The following is an 18244-nucleotide window of genomic DNA, read 5'->3' on the forward strand; positions in this document are numbered from 1 at the left end:
TGGAAGATATTAAAGGAGAAATAGTAAAAACTAACTCGCGGATAGATGAAGCCGAAGCGAGGATTGTTGGAATTGAAGAGAAGCTACAAAACGCTGAGGAAGTGATAGCAGAAATGCTGAAGCTACAAGACCAGCTCCAGTGGAAACTAATAGATCAAGAAGGCCGCTCGAGAAGGGAAAATGTGAGGATCTACGGAGTTCCCGAAGGAACCGAAGGTAAACCCGGATTGATGGTTCCCTTCGTGGAGAAGCTGCTTAGAGAGAACCTTGATATACTGGCCGCAAAAGACCTACAGATAGAAAGGGCTCACCGCGCGTTGGCACCACAGCCTCCGGCAGGCGCCCAGCCCAGATCGATTCTGATCAGATTTCTCAGTTACAGAACGAAGGAAGAGGTGCTTAAAAGAGCATGGCAAAAGAAAGGTTTCATGTGGAACAACTGCAAAATCAGTTTAGACCACGACTACGCACCGGGGATTCTTGCCAGACGGAAGGAATATACGGAAACACGGAGAGTCCTGAAGGAAAACAACATCAGATTCCAGACCCTGTATCCAGCTCGGCTGAGAGTCTTTTACGACGAAGGGACAAAAACTTACGCTACGGTGGGGGAGGCAACGTTGGACCTGGCGGACCGGGGACTACCTATTAAAGTTATCACCCAACCGGAGTCGCTACTGGAGAGGATTCGGCAGAAGTCGTGGCAGTTAGTGGGGCGAGGACGCTCCACTCGAACCAGAGTGTCAAACTACAAGGAAAAGCTGCAAATATTCAGATGCGAATGTACAGAGAATACAGATTAATTAAGAGAAATGACTGAAAAGAGTAAATCGGACTTAAAAGTAAAATGAAAACTGGTAACTGAAAATAAACTAGGCGGAATAACTTGAATGATAGCAATATGGTCGAGACATAAATAGGAGAAAATTCTCTATGATTATTCAAACTGCTGAGGGCCCTCTAACACAGGGTGAAGATAGAGGTTATCCCTCTGAACTGAGGCAGGTCGGTGCTCAGGCCTCACTGTGGGAAGTCGGGAAAAATTTTCAAATGTTATACGTTCAGAAATGTCTAGGGTGTGGTTATATGTCTTGGTTTACTGTTGAGAAGGGATTGCTTACTGTTTGGTTAGAAAAGGAGAGTGCTTTTTTTCTACTAGAGAAAAATGCAAACTGAATTGGTAAAAATAATTTCCTATCATGTTAATGGGGTTTTGAATCCAATTAAAAGAAATAAGATTATGTCTAAATTGAAAAAAGAGAGGGCACAAATAGCTTTCCTCCAGGAAACACATATGAGCCAATCTGAACATGGAAAATTAAAAAGAATGGGCTTTAAGCATATATTTTATTCATCATATAAATTGAGTCACAAAAGAGGGGTAGCTACTTTAATATCAAGTACTCTTAATTATGAACATATTTCAGAGACTAGAGACAAAGAAGGACGGTTTGTAAAAATCACAGGAAGAATAGAAGGTACAGAAATAACATTGCTGAATGTTTATGCTCCTCCAGGTAGTGAATGGTCATTTTATAGACACATTTTTGACCTAATGGTCAGTTCTCGAGGGGTAGTAATTTGTGGAGGGGATTTTAATATTAGATTAAATCCTATATTAGATTCTTCAAGAATAGTTACTCAGAATAAACCTCTGACTCGGAAAGTGAATTCATTGATGGAGGAGTTGGGAATTATAGCTGTCTGGAGGGAATTACACCCTACTAGTAAAGATTATACATATTACTCTTTCCCTCATTCAGCCTATTCAAGGATAGACTATTTCTTTATCTTTAATACAGATAGACTCAGGATAAAAAACTGTAATATTGCAACAATTGATCTGTCGGATCATAGCCCAGTCTCTATGTCTCTAATCCTGGAAAGGAAAATGAGGAAAACACTATGGAGGCTAAACTCACATATACTCAACAACCCGAAAGTAATGGAGAGATTAAGGGGAGAAATCAAAGAATATCTAGACCTTAATGACACGGGAGAAACATCACCAGTGATTTTATGGGATACATTGAAAGCTGTACTGAGAGGGAAAATTATTTCCATTACTACTCACATGAAAAAAATCAATGCACAAAAATTAGCAGACCTTCAAGGAAAATTAAAACAACTTCAAGTTGTAGATAGCAACAAAAGTAATTCAAATCGAAAACAGGAAATTAGGAAATTGCAAAGTGAAATTGATGATATTTATACGTTGGAAACTCAAAGAAATTTTCTTTACCTGAGACAAAAGAATTATGAAGTAGGAGGTAAATCAGCTAGATTATTAGCATATAAATTATGAAAACAACAAGCAGACAATACAATTCATAAAATAAAGAATCCAAAGACAAAGCTTGTGGAGAGTACAATAGGGAAAATTCAAGAGAGTTTTGAAACATATTATCGAGAGCTGTACTCCCAACCCCGGGCCCCCAATGAGCCCTATATAGACAGTGTATTGAATTTTTTAGATCTACCTAAACTTACAGATTTACAAAATGAAAGTTTATTAGAACCAGTAACTGTCAAAGAACTGAATGTGGCCATCTCTAGGTTAAAGGCTGGCAAGTCCCCGGGTTCTGATGGGTTTACCTCAGAGTGGTACAAGTCCCTGAAGACACAGTTAGCCCCATTACTACTTAACACCTTTAATTGGATCTTGCAGAGAGGAGAAACTCCACCTTCCTGGAGAGAAGCGATTATTTCAGTTATTCCTAAAGAGGGTAAAGATAAACTAGAATGTGGCAATTATCGGCCAATTAGTGTTCTTAATTTAGATTACAAACTATTTACATCTATATTAGCGCGCAGATTGGAAAAGCTTTTACCTGGCCTAATCCATTTAGACCAGACTGGATTTATTCAACAAAGACAAACACAGGACAACATACGGAGAACTCTGCACATATTAGAACAGGTTAATAAGAACGAGACAGAGACAATGGTAGTAGGATTGGACGCTGAGAAAGCTTTTGATTCGGTTAGTTGGCATTCCTATACAGAGTGTTAGGAAGATTCGGCTTTCAAGAAAGGTTTATTAAAGTAATTCAGACTCTATATGACAGCCCTACAGCCCGAATTAAGATAAATGGGGACCTCTCTGACTCCTTCATTTTAGAGAGAGGCACTAGACAGGGATGCCCAATTTCTCCTCTCCTTTTTGCGCTATATATTGAACCACTTGCCCAACTAATAAGACAGAGCGAAATCGTAAAAGGTATCAAGGTGGCAGGGATTGAACAGAAAGTGGTGTTATTCGCAGATGATGTTTTGTCTATCTGAGTGAACCAGAAAAATCATTTATAGGATTGTTTACACTGTTGGATGACTTTGGGAAAATATCAGGTTATAAAATAAATGTAAAGAAAATGCAGGTTATGTCCCTAAATTATACACCATCCAAAAAATTGCAGGATACATACGATCTTAAGTGGGAAGCTAAATCATTAAAATATTTAGGAATAACCCTGCCGAAGGATCTTTCAACACTGTCACAGGTAAATTATGGGCTATTAATCTCAGAGATAAAAGCAGATATGCATAGATGGAATCTTATCCCCTTTTTAAGTTTAAATTCAAGGATAAATACTATAAAAATGAATATTCTTCCTCGGTTATTATATCTTTTCCGTACTTTACCAGTGGAGGTGGATGATAATCAATTCAGGGAATGGGACAAATGGATTTCCCGCTTCATTTGGCAAGGAAGGAAACCTAGAATTCGATATAACACCTTACAGTTAGGGAAGGAAGGAGGAGGTATGGTTCTTCCTTGCCTGATAAATTATTTTTATGCCTCACAGATAACCCCTCTGTTATATTGGTGTAATAGGGAATATAAGGCTAGATGGAAGGAAATAGAATTTGGATTAGTTGACAGTTTTCCTCTTCAGGCCTCAATAGCTGACAAAGGATTGATGGCCCAGTTGGAAAAATTTAATAATGCTTGGATAAATCTTACATTAAAAGTATGGCAGAAGGTGGTTAATTCATGTGGAATTAATAACATGTTAAAACTCTTTAGATGGTGTGCATATGATACCGAATTCCTTCCCAACAGAGGAGATAAAAGATTTGAGCTATGGATAAAGAAAGGTCTTACAACCTACCTCTCATTTATAGATAAAAGAGTATTACAAAGTTTCCAAATCCTGCAGGACAAACATGGCCTAGAACATAATGACTTTTTTAGGTACCTTCAAATACGAAACTATGTTAACCAGAGTTGTAGATATACAGACCAATCAACAGTAGAATTAGAATTTTTCAAGATTCTGAATTCGGCTTGCAGTTCAATACCTAGTAAATCAGTTTCTCGCCTATATAATGCACTCTCCCATGCTAAAAATGTAAATACACTGTATATTAAAGAGAAGTGGGAGAAAGAAGCGGGGTTGGTACTTTCAGAGGAGGCTTGGGGGAAAATCTGCAGCTTTCAATGGTCCTCGACTAATTCTTTGACTTGGAGAGAACATTGTTGGAAAAACATTATAAGATACTTCAAGACCCCATATCAGGAAAAATATAAAGATACAAATGTGATGTGTTGGAGAGGTGCGGCTCCAAGGAGGCAAATCATTTTCATATTTTCTGGGATTGCCCTAAATTAAGTCTATTTTGGGAAGGTATTCATAGAATATTAGTTAAGGTACTTAGGTCCCAGATACCTCTGAACTTTGAGATGCTCTATTTGGGGCATGTATTGTTCCTTGAACAGAAGGAAGATATAAAGTTGCTGCAGGCCCTCTTAGTGGCAAGTAAGAAATCAATCACTAGAAAATGGTTAAATCCAATACCACCTACATTAGAAGATTGGTACGAAATTATCTTGGAAATATTTAAAATGGAAAAGTTGACTTACTCCCTGAGAACTCAAAAAGAAACATTTTATCAAATCTGGAATAAATGGATTGAATATATAACCCCAATGCGAGCAGACTTTAGATGACTCTCCTAATGATTTATATTGCTCTTCTCATCAACACAGTAATATTGCTAACGTAAGCACCCCTAGTTTAAATGTTTGTTTTTTTTTGGAAAATAGAGAATTAACACAAGTAAAGGGAAAGATTTGGGAAAGGGATAAAAAAAAAGAAAAAATTACGTAAATAAGTACATAGGGATTGGATAATTATGTCTGCGGGCAGGAACAAGCACGAACAAATTGGGATATAAACACCTACAATGGTTGGTATATAGGCTTGTATGCAACATTTTGGACCAGTGGAAATGGTCCAGAAGGGTTGTATGGAAACTATTATTACCATTTTTCTTAACAACTAATTTCATTACTTAGCCTAATAGGTTAGATTTACCACAGTACATAATTATCTATTTAAATGTTTATTTTCCTTTTATATCATCTCAATGTGTACTTAAGAATGTATAAATAATTGTAGTTTTATACATATTAAAAAATGGAAAAGGTTATATGTGTGAAAAAAGTACATGATAATTGTGAATTCCTTATCCAAATAAAAATAAAATTAAAAAAAAAAGAAAACTACAAAATATTACAAGACCCAGGCGGAGTGGATATGGAAAGGATGTTTCCTATGGTGGGGTGTCTTGGACCAGAGGGCACAGCCTCAGAATAGAGGGATGTCCATAATGAAATGGCAAAGCAGACTTGATGGACAAAATGGCCTAATTATCTGCTACTGTGTCTTATGGTCTTATGGACAGGTAAATGGAGGGATGAAGCTTGGACAGATTTGAGTCGAACACAGGGAATTAAGATTAGCTGGGCGGGCACCGTGGTCAGCATGAACTAGTTGGGTCAAAGGGCCTGTATCTATGAAAGGCAGGGTAGGCTGGGACATTTCTCTCTAAGGATGTAGGAGGTTGAGAGGTGACTTCGGAGAGGTAACATGAAGTGAATGGTCATAATCTTTTAAAATGGAGGATATAGACTTAAAGGTGAGAGGGGAAAGATTTGAAAGAGATCTGAGGGGTAAGTTTGTAGACAACGGGTGTGGAGCGTATGGAATGAGTTGCCAGAGGAAGCTGTAGGGGTGGGTGCAGTTACAACATTTAAAAGACATTTAGACAGGTCCAAGGAAGGAAATGTTTAGAGAGATTTGGGCCAACCACTGGCAAATGGCAGCAGCTCAGGTGTGGATGATTTAGGATGAGGGCCTGTTTTGGTGTTCTATGACCTCACTGATGGGACTTTGCTCTCTGGTCCACGTTGTTGCTGAGGCTATGATGAGTTCTTTCTTTTGTAATCTTTTTATTAGTTTTCAAGTTCATAAACATAATAACAATAGGGATACAAAGAGATTGGAATTACATTATTGGTAATAAACATATACAAGAGAAACTACAAATAGTACAAGTGTAATAGACTTCCAAACTCTCAATATAATTAATCATGAAGAGAAAAGAAATAAAAAGAAAAGAATATCACAAAGAAAAACCCCAAAAAACAAAAAAAAGCCAGGAAAAAAGAACAAAATTACTAGACCCCAAAAAAACCCAAACAGAACAAAACAAGGCTGAACCAATATATTAGATCGAATACATTCATTAATATCGTCAACTCCGCTCCTCTACTCATATATTCTAAGTTAATAAAAAGGATTCGGCAAAGGTCAAACTACATCATATGAAAACGTTGAATAAATGGCTTCCAAGTCTCTTCAAATTTAACCGAAGGATCAAAAATGACACTTCTGATTTTTTCTAAATTTAAACATGATAGAGTTTGGGAAAACCATTGAAATGTAGTAGGGGGATTGGTCTCTTTCCAACTCAATAAAATGGATCTTCTGGCCATTAATGTAACAAATGCGATCATCCAACAAGCTGAAGAGGATAAAGAGCTATGTTCCATCATTGGCAAACCAAAAATTGCCGTGATAGGATGGGGTTGTAAATGATGAGTTCTGAAGAGTGTTGTATTAAGAACCAGGCATTTCTACAATCTCTATGGAGTGGCATTTAACAAAAGCAGGAGGAATGGTACAAAAACACTCCACAAAATAACGTGCTGAAGGAAGGAAAGCAAGACATGAACTTTCTAACAAAATCTCCGTCAGAGTTAATCTTCATATTGTTGACCTTGCTTTAGAATCTTCTATCTTGAGATGAAGTCCCGAGTTAGTGAGGAATAATTAGCCTCAACTACAGTTAATGAAGAATGATCATCCCCAATTATGGTTTATGATACACTCCTCTGGAGATGGCAAAATATATCAAAATCATTTCAAAATCAACAATTGGTAAATAATCACCTCAAATTACAGGAATGATAAAACAGTTAACTGCACAATCACATCTGTGTAATCTGGAGACTTATCTAATAAAAGGAGGATACAATGATTTTGACTTCTACTTGACCAATAGAGTGAGAAATGTATAAAGCAGGGACAGGATTCATGTACTACTATTCTAAAATGCAGACGTACAAATATTTCATATCCTTGCCTTTGGAAGTAGAATCTTTCTCCTGTGTAATACACACACAACTGCTGGAGGAACTCAGCTGGTCAAGCAGCTCTATGGAGGGGATTAAGCAGTCGACGTTTCAGGCTGAGACCCTTCATCAGGACTGGAAAGGAAGGGAGCAAAACCAATTCAAGAAGAGGTGGGGAGGGGGAAGGAGGACAAACTAAAAGATGATAGGTGAAGCCAGGCGGGTCAGGGAGTGGGATGTAGTGAGAAGCTGGGAGGTGTTAGGTGGAAAAAGTAAAAGGCTGAAGGAGGACCGTAAGACCATAAGATGTAGGAGCAGAAGTAAGCCATTCGGCCCATCGAGTCTGCTCTGCCATTCAATCATGGGTTGATCCAATTCTTCCAGTCATCCCCACTCCCCTGCCTTCTCCCCAAACCCTTTGATGCCCTGGCTAATCAAGAACCTATCTATCTCTGCTTTAAATACACTCAGTGACTTGGCCTCCACAGCCGCTCGCGGCAAGAAATTCCACAGATTTACCACCCTCTGACTAAAGTAATTTCTCCACATCTCTGTTCTAAATGGACGTCCTTCAATCCTGAAGTCACGCCCTCTTGTCCTAGACTCCCTTACCATGGGAAATAACTTTGCTGTATCTAATCTATTCAGGCCTTTTAACATTCGGAATGATTCTATGAGATCCCCCCTCGTTCTCCTGAACTCCAGGGAATACAGCCCAAGAGCTGTCAGATGTTCCTCATACAGTAACCCTTTCATTCCTGGAATCATTCTAGTGAATCTTCTCTGAACCCTCTCCAGTGTCAGTATATCCTTTCTAAATCTGATCGGAGAGGAGAGTAGAACATGGGAGAAAGGGAAGGAGGGGCACCATATATGCCAGTTGGAATAGCTACCTGGGATCCTCGGTGTTTCCCAACAGGAAGGCCTAAAAACAGAGCTGGAAGTCATGTGGAACAAGATGGCGATGGAGATTTCTCTCCGGTGCTAGAATCTGAATCAGCAGCTCGGGCAGACAGTAATACATTACCCTTCATGCACCGTATCCTTGGATTTAAGCAGCAGTGAAATGCAAATTTACAATAATGGCTTTCTGAGTTGCAAAACAAATGTATTTATATCAGTCTTATTTGAATAAGAAGTTAGTTCACTGTGTGTATTAAGATTACATACAAATATTAACAAGAACTTATAAAACATGAACAAATTTTCATGGCAATGTCTTGGTGATAAAATGTTCTGTTCAGAAATTACATGTCAAAAATAGTAATATTTTCACAGGATATAAGACCAGACTATAAGATATAGGAGCAGAATTAGGCCATTTGGCCCATCGAGACTGCTCTGCCATTCCATCATGGCTGATTTACTATCCCTCTCAACCCCATTCTCTTGCCTTCTCCACTTAACCTTTTATGCCCTGACTCATCAAGAACCTATCAACCTCCGCTTTAAATAGGTGTCTGTGGCAATGAATTCCAGATTCAGCACCCTCTAGCTAAAGATATTCCCCCTCATCTCCATTCTAAATGAATGTCCCTCTATTTTGAGGCTGTGCCCTCCATCCTAGACTCTCCCACTATAGGAAGCAACCTCCATACATCCTTTCTATTTCGGCCTTTCAACATTCAATAGGATTTAATGAGATATTTGCTCAGATAGTTTAGATATAGCTGAGTTCACTGACAGGGACCCATAGAGTAGAGGTTTCTCAATGTGACTCTTCCTCATTCAACTTGTCAGAATGATTTGCTGAAGATACTGACATGCTGTACTGTAACTGGCTCTCTAAAACACATTCAAATCTTTTTCCTATGTAGCTTTATAATGAGTTATGGGAAATTAATATAGACACAGCCAACAAAGCCCAATTTTTACAGCTGTGGTCATTTTAAGGTCATAAAACAGCAATCATTATCAAGGAGAAACAGCTCACGTAGGTCTTCAGCCAACTGCAGATCACGTTCCATTCCTCTTAACACAACAGGCCTAAGCTTCAGGGCTTTCATCTAAGAGAAACAAAAGCCACCTCCAACTAAGTTTTATATAGGAAAAAGCAACTCAACATTTCCACTGTCTTACATGAATAAAGTTTCAGAAGACAAAGGAAAGCAGAGATAGCATTAGGGGAAAATCAATTCTTCAGTTAGTTTGCTCAGATGGACAAACACTGGTTGTTTGTCTGTCCTGTATGCAGTTTTTCATTGATTCTATCGTGTTCCTTTCTATTTACTGTGAATCACTGCAAGAAAATGAATCTCAGGGTAGTATATGCACTTGGACAATAAAATTACTTTGAAATTAGCTTTATTCCATGTGTACATGACATTTTGGTCATGTGTACACGAAAACATTCAGTGAAATGCTTTGTTTATTTCAATGCCCAATACAGCTTGTGGATGTGTTGGGGGCAGTCCACAAGTGTCACCGTGCTTCTGGCACCAACACAGGATGCCACAACTCACTACCTGTGGGAGGAAACCCGAGCACCCGGAGGAAACCCATGTGGTCATGGGGAGAACATACTAATTCCTTACAGACAGCAGTAGGAATTGAACTCCAATTGCTGTACGCTGGCACTGTAATAGTGCTACACTAACCATTACACCACCGTGCCTCTCTAACATTTGACAAAGTGTAATAGTGCTACACTTACCATTACACCACTGTGCCTCTCAAACATTTGACAAAGAACAATTATAACATTTCACACTGGAACACGTCTTACAAATAAGATTGTATCAAGGAGCTTCTGGCAGCTAGGGATTTCATGAAAACATCAGAGGGAAGGTTACTGTGATGTCTCATCTAGGTTTGCACAATGAAATGATTCTTGAGTTAGAAAGTGAACAGTAAGGTGCAAAAAAACTTAGAAAAAATTGAATTAGAAATTTAATTTAAATTAGAAAAGTTAATAGCCATGTGGACAAGGATAGATAAGTGACAGGAAAGCCCCCAGTACTTTATTAAAGGTGATGGACTACTCTGGTGAAATTTTACTGAGAACACTGATGAGGACAATGTGCTTATTGTCATATATGTGACTTGCAAATTACATTTGATAAAATGCCATACAATAGGCTTGTCAGCAAACTGAAGTCCGTGGAATAAAAGCGGTAGCTGTAGTAATAGTACAAATCTGACAGTGAGGCATAAAATATTTTTTTGAACGAGAAAGAACATTTGTTTCTGACTGCTGATCAAGAAGAGATTACTCACAACATGGATCATAATGAAACGGTGCATGGCAGTCTTGCATAACACAAAACAGATCGGCAGATTATTAAATCACAAGAATGAGATTAGATCAATACCGGATGTTGCATGCAATTATCAACTCTAACATGCATACATGCTTCCAAAACTACACGAGTAGAAATTAAAGCTATTTGCCTCTCTGCAATAATAGCCAGACTCCTGAACAAGTTACACGCCCGATGTGACCTAAAGTCACACAGACCTTCAGAATTCAATCATACAACAAGAGGGCTACATATACCCTGTGATGGATAACCAGAGCCAAGTTCGGTTGGTGAACTGTGGGCATGTCATGCTGGAATTGTGGCGACACTTGCGGGCTGCCCTCAGAACATATTTCGGACTGTATTAGCTGTTGACACAAGCAATGCAGGTCACTGTTTATTTTGAAGTACACGTGACAAATCAAATTGATCTTTGTGGACAGAGTGTGCTTGTTACGTAAGCAGGCAAGCAGGAAGCCTGCCAGTACAGTCATTGCGTTGATCTGATTGGCAGCCTCACAGAAACGGTGATTGTTTTCTGCAAAGAGCAGATACTGAATAACGAACTGAAATAGGCATGAACCCAAGCTACAACTACTCACATATCTATTCACCAGTAAATCTCATACAGGTACATGCTGTATTTTTTATACTGGTTCAACCTGACACCAAAATAATTACATAAGACCATGAGACATAGGATCAGAATCAGACCATTCAGCCCATCATGCCTACTCCACTATTCCATCATGGCTGATCCTGGATCCCACTCAACCCCCATACACCTGCCTTCTCGCAGACACCATACTGACTTTAACTTATTTTATCATTAGTCTCCAAGTACCCTAAACCTCATCCTTAATAATAGACTCCAATACATTCCAAACCACTGAAGTTTGGCTAACTGGCCTATAATTTCCTTTCTTTTGCCTTCTTCCCTTCTTAAAAAGTGGAGAGATATTTCCAAATTTCCTGTCCTCCAGGACCCATGCCAGAATCAAGTGATTCTTGAAAGATCATAACCAATGCATCTATTATCTCTTCAGCAACCTCTCTCAGGCCTCTGGGATGTAGTCCATCTGGGCCAGGTGACTTATCCACCTTAAGACCTTTGAGTTTGCCGAACACTTTTTCCTGTGTAATAACAATGGCACTCACTCCTGCTCCCTGACACTCACGGACCACTGACATACTGCTACTGTCTTCCACAGTGAAGACATTTGCAAATTACTCATTAAGTTCATCTGCCATTTCCTTGTCCCCCATTACTACCTCATCAGCATTGTTTTCCAGTAGTCCAATATCAACTCCCACCTCCCTTTTACTCTTTATATAACTGGGAAAACTTTTTGTATCTTGCTTTATATTATGGCTAGTTTGCTCTCGTATTTCATCTTTTCCCTTCTTATAACTATTTCAGTTGCCTTTTTTTGGATTTTAAAAGCTTCCCAATCGTCCAACTTCCCACTCACTATTGCTACCTTACATGCCCTTTCCTTGGCTCTTATGCAGTCCTGAACTTCCCTTGTCAGCCATGATTGCCTACCCCTGCCATTTGAGACCAATTTCTGTGGGAAATATCTATCCTGCGCTTTGTGAACTATTCCCAGAAACTTCAGCCATTCTCTGATCTGCCATCATCCCTGCCAGTATCCTCCTCCAATCCACCTGGGAAAGCTCCTCGCTCATGCCTCTGTAATTCCCTTTATTCCATTGCAATATTGATACATGTGCGTTATGTGGCTCCCTTTCAAACTGCAGTACGAATTCAATCATATTACAAATACTGTCTCCTAAGAGTTCCTTTACATTAAGCTCCCTAACAAGATCTGGGTTATTACACAACACCCAATCTAAGATAGCCTTTCCCCGAGTAGGCTCAAGCACAAGCTGCTCTAAAAAGCCAACTCGTAGGCATTCAACAAATTCCCTCTCTTGCCATCCGACACCAACCTGATTTTCCAAACCCCTTGCATATTACAATTACAATTGTGTCATTACCCTTTTTACATGCCTCTTCCAGCTCCCTTTGCAAATTCAATCTCACATCTTGGCTACTATTTGGAGGCCTATTTATGATTCCTATAATGGCTTTTTCACCCTTGCAGCCACAAAGACTCCACATTCTCAGACCCTACGTCACCTCTTTCTAAAGATGTAATTCCATCCCTTACCAACAGAACCACTCCGCCACCTATGCCTTTCTGCCTGTCCTTTCAATACAAAGTATATCCTTTGATATTACACTGCCAACTATGGGCTTCTTTCAGTGATGCTCACATTGTCATACCAACCCATCTCTAATTGCGCCACGAGTTAGTCCACCTTATTCCAAATGCCACACGTATTTAAGTACAGCATTTATGGTCTAAATTCCAGTGACTACAGGCCCAAAGCTGCCAAACGCTCCTCATACATTCACCCCTTCATTCACGGAATCATTCTTGTGAACCTCCTCTGGACTCTCTCCAATGACAACACATCCTTTCTGAGATATGGGGCCCAAAGCTGTTGACAATACTCCAAGTATATCACACTCACTCAAATATATTCCTATGGAAATAAAATACATACAAGACACACGACTATTGTCTCTTCTTTTCCTCCTTCTTAAACCCACCACCCCCACTGGAGCAAAGGCTGCCAACAGCAGCTCACCAGAGTCCTTTGTCCTGGGTCAGTAGGAGGTTGAGCGGGCTTCTCGCCATCTGACTTCATCAGTCTTTCAGGCAAAGATCCTTCCTCTCCCAGAGATAAGGTCCTTGCAGCTTGTGTTGGTGTTTCTGTGGCTCTGGATTTATACAGGATAGAGTTGCTGGCCCCATAACCGACTTTCACAGCCGACTGGAGACGTCCACGGTGGAGTTAGGCATTGTCTCAAAATCAACCAAAGCAATACAGTGCACTCGAAGGTGAAGGTATCTGCACTTGTCAACTGTGCTGTCAAGGAGCACTTACTCACCTGAAACCACGTCTTAACATATGAGAATAGAAACATAGAAAACCTACAGCACAATACGGGCCCTTCAGGCCACAAAGTTGTGCCGAACATGTCTTTACCTGAGAAATCACCTAGGATTACCCATAGCCCTCTATTTTTCTGAGCTCCATATGCCTGTCCAGGAATCTCTTAAAAGACCCTATTGTATCCGCCTCCACCACCATCGCCAGCAGCCTGTTGCATCGTATTGATTAAGTTTGGAAGTGAGGCCGATTTTTTCCAAAAATGTTGCAGCGTGACTCATCTATCTAACAAACATTACAACACAGAAACATTCAAGTCTCAGTGTTTGCCATTGCCCAGACATAGTTATTTTTATCCCTATTGACACCTACATTTAGTTTGTTTACCATTCACTAAGAGAAGGAAAGGGACAAAGGAGATTATGCTCCTCCACTGGTGTTAACTGGGCAATCTGAGCAGTGCCACATAATGTGTACGTGCTGTGATCACTGAGGAAAGGATACCTGATCCTAAAATTTATTTTTTTTAAGTTATTGAGTTACAGTGCAGAATAGGTCCTTCAGGTCCTTCGAGCCGCACTGCACAGCAATCCCCTGATCTAGTCCTAACCAAATCACAGGACAATTTAGTGACCGATTAACCTACCAACAGATAGGTCTTTGAACAGTGGGAGGAAACCAGAGCACCTGGGGGAAACCCACATGGCCATGGGGAGAACATACAAACTTCTTACAGGCAGTGGTGGAAATTGAATCTAGGTCACAGGTACTGTAAAGCGTTGGGCTAACCACTACGAAACTGCAATCAAATTGGTTATCTGATTATTTCCTATTTTACAAGAACTTTAAATCCAGTACAATTGAAAAGAGAACCAGAATAGAGCGACAGAGGTGTACAGCAAAGAAAAAAGCCCTTCAGCCCTTCACATTCATCCTGACCAATCTAATCCCATTTCGTAGCATTTGGCCCACATACTTCTTAAATGCAAGTACATTGAAACACTGACTTGTTAACATTTATTGAATATTTATAAGGTGTGATATGAAAGATAGGAAATATTTTCATAAAAAATTACAAATATTACAAAGGTTTTTAAGCACAAATTCATATCCATAGCCATGATAGCTTTCAGAAAAGCTGAATAAGGGCAAAATACCACCCATGATAGAAATGCTGAACGAGACACAAATACCGCCAATGATAGAAATGGTCAACATGGCCCGAATCCCACCAATGAGAGCTTTCAGAAATGTTGAATAAGGATTAAATACCAACAATGATATAAATGCTGAATGAGAACCAAATACTACCAATGCCTGCAGAGCAGCCTCACTGGGCCAAATGGCCTAATTCTGCTCCTATATCTTATGATAGAACTGCTGAACAAAGACCGAATACTGCCAATGACAGCTTTCAGAAATGCTGATCCATTAACATCGCAGTTTCTCATCCACTGCACCCCAAACTACTGCACCCTCAGCTGAGAGCTGATGATAGCACGCAGTGTACATATTGCCATCAGGGTTACAGTCCGTGCCACATGCACAGCAAACCTTAAATTCCATTTGTCCATAAACAGCCAGCGTTCCCATATGTTGTCACTAAGCAACAGCACTGTGAACGGGGCAGTGATCCATTTTCACTCAGAGATTACATGCTGCCAATATGGAGACTAATCAATTGTAGGCCACATTCAAACTTATTTTCAGATTCAACTTTTCAGCAAAAGAGCGTCAGAACTTTTCCTCAATTACTGATGAAGAATTGGCAGCATAGCAGTTAGTTACAGTGCCAGCGACTCGCGTCCAATTGCACCACTGTCTGTAAGGAGTCTGTACACTCTTTCAGTGACGGCGCAGGTATTCCGCATTCCTCCCACATTGCAAAGGTGCATGGTTCAGTGTCAGCGAGTGGTGGGCATGTGGTGTTGGTGCCAGGAGTGTGGTGACACTTGCTCCCAGCACAATCCTCACTGATTTCATTGGATGCAAACAACACATTTTCACTGTATGTTTCAATGTACAAATGATAAACAAAGCTAAGCTTTGAATCTTTCTTTGAAGTATGAACAGTTGTTGCTGCTGAACTGACCCCTGACCTACTCCCCGGGCCATAGGATGTCAACTTCAAATAACCTCTTACCCCTTCTTGCTGCCAAACTCTATCCATACCAACAGGTCACTTCCAACAGCATGGGTCCTTACCTTGTATTGGAACTGATTGTGAAGGACAGGTTAGGACTTTATTCCTTGAAACATAGAATACTGACGGGAGATTTGACAGAGGTATACAAAATTATGAGGGATATAGATGAGGTAAATGCAAGCAGGCTTTTTCCACTGAGGTTGGGTGACAGTACAACCAGAGGTCATGGGTTAAGGGTGTGAGGTGAAAAGTTGAAGGGAACACGAGGGGAAACTACTTCACTCAGGGTTGTGGAATGAGCTGCTAGCTTTGTGGAATGATTGTGGAATGAGCTACTTTGATAGGTACATGGAGGGCTATGGTCTGGCTGCAGGTCGATGAAAATAGGCAGTTTAAATAGTTTGGCACAGATTAGATGGGCCAAAAGGGTCTGTTTCTGAGCTGCACTTTTCTATGACTCCATAGCTCTAATACTTGTGAATGTCAGACAGAGCTCCTCCTTCAGGAAGCCATCCTGACTCAATCTGATTAGATTATGACCTTCCAAATGTGTTGCTCTTACTCTCCTAGTAATTGATTCTAACAACTTTCCAACAATAGATGTTGTGCTAGTTAATATTTAGTTACTTGCTATTTGTGTCCCTGCTACGTTTGAACACATTGGAACATTTATATCCATCTACATATGAAAGCTATTTTATGTATTTATATTTATTAGTATTATTGTATTCTTTATCTTACTGTGGCTTCTTTAGTGCTGCATTAGATCCAGAATAACAATTATTGTGTTCTCCTTTAAACCTATACACAAGAAATGATATTAGACAATCTTGATTTTGAGAAAATACAGGCTGGAAGGAACAGCCTCTTTATCTGCAACATTTGACATTTGATTCTGCAAGCATAGCAGGTCTCCATGCGTTCCATGCAGAGTAACGGTTCTCTGCATAGAGTCTAATGCAAAGTGTAATGGATGTCGGTGGTGAAAGCTCCATGCCACACATGTGGTTATAACATGACTATCATTCCTTTCTGCAGTTTGTTAGGATTGGGGCAGCAGACTTTAACAACACAGGCTATAGAAAGTTGATGGAAAAAATGATGCAGAGATCCGTGACAGGTGCATATTACTGGAAATAAATCAAAAGTTTTATATGGACCTTTGCAGACAACCAGATCAGGCTGTGAAAGCAACTCCAAACATAAACCCTATTCGCTTTTTAAGTCAAATTCCATCCACTTTCACTTTTCCCCCCATAAGCCCATAAGACAAAGGAGCAGATTTAGGCCATTTGGCCCATCAAGTCTCTCTACTATTCAATCATGGCTGATTTATTTTCCTTCTCAACTCATTTCTCCTGTCTTCTCCCTGTAGCCTTGACACCCTGACTCATCAAGAACCTATCAACCTCACCTTTAAATATAACCAATGACTTGGCCCCCAAAATCGTCTGTGGCAATGAATTCCCCAAATTCATCACACTCTGGCTGTAGAAATTCCTCTTCATCTCTGTTCTAAATGGACTTCCCTCTATTCTGAGGCTGTGCCCTCTGGTCTTAGACTCCCCCAGCATAGAAACATTCTCTCCTCATCCACTCCACCTAGGCCTTTCAATACTCAATAGTTGCAATGAGATTCCCCCACCCCTGCCTTTCATTCTTCTAGACTCCTACGAGCACAGGCACACGAAAATCAAAGACCCCCCCATATGTTAACCCTTTAATTCTCCGAATCATTCTCATGAACCGCCTCTGGACTCTCCACAATGCCAGCACATGCTCTCTTAAATAAGGGGCCCAAAAGTGCTCACAATACTCCAGGTGAGGTCTGACTAATGTCCCATAAAGCCTCAGCATTACATACATGAGAAAATCTGCAGATGCTAGAAATCCAGTGCAACACACACAAAATGCTGGAGGAACCCAGCAGGTCAGGCAGCATCTATGGACAAGAGTAAACTGTCGACGTTTCAGGCCCAGACCCTTCTTCAGGACTGGAAAAAAAGATGAGAAGGTGGTCAGAGTAAGAAGGTAGGGTGAGGGGAGGGGAGGAAGTAGTACAAAGTGGTAGATGATAGGTGAAACCAGGAGGGGGGAGGGGGAGTGAAGTAAAGAGCTGGGAAGTTGATTGGTGAAAGAGATAAAGGATTGGAGGAGAGGGAATCTGATAGGAGAGGACAGAAGACCATGGAACAACTGGAAGAGGGAGGAGCACCAGAGGGAGGTGATGGGTGGCTAAGGCGTTAGGAAAGAGAGGGAAACAGGAATGGGGAATGGAGAAGGAGAAAGGGTGGGGCAATTATTGGAAGTTCGAGAAATCGATGTTCATGCCATCAGGTTGGAAGCTACCCAGATGGATTACAAGGTGTTGCTCCTCCAACCTGAGTGAGGTCTCATGCCCCATAAGCCTCGGCATTAGAGGAGGTCATGGACTGACACGTCGGAATGGGAAGTGGAATTGGAATTAAAATGGGT

At 40.3% G+C, this 18244-nt stretch overlaps 1 protein-coding gene across 4 annotated transcripts in view; it reads right to left on the reverse strand.

The window, feature by feature from the left end:
* Nucleotides 1–18244, reverse strand: part of mib2 (MIB E3 ubiquitin protein ligase 2) — a 231864-nt gene that overhangs the window by 187744 nt on the left and 25876 nt on the right. The window lies entirely within an intron of this gene.

This window comes from Mobula hypostoma, chromosome 25 (genome assembly GCF_963921235.1).
Source record: "Mobula hypostoma chromosome 25, sMobHyp1.1, whole genome shotgun sequence".
Lineage (NCBI taxonomy): Eukaryota > Metazoa > Chordata > Chondrichthyes > Myliobatiformes > Myliobatidae > Mobula > Mobula hypostoma.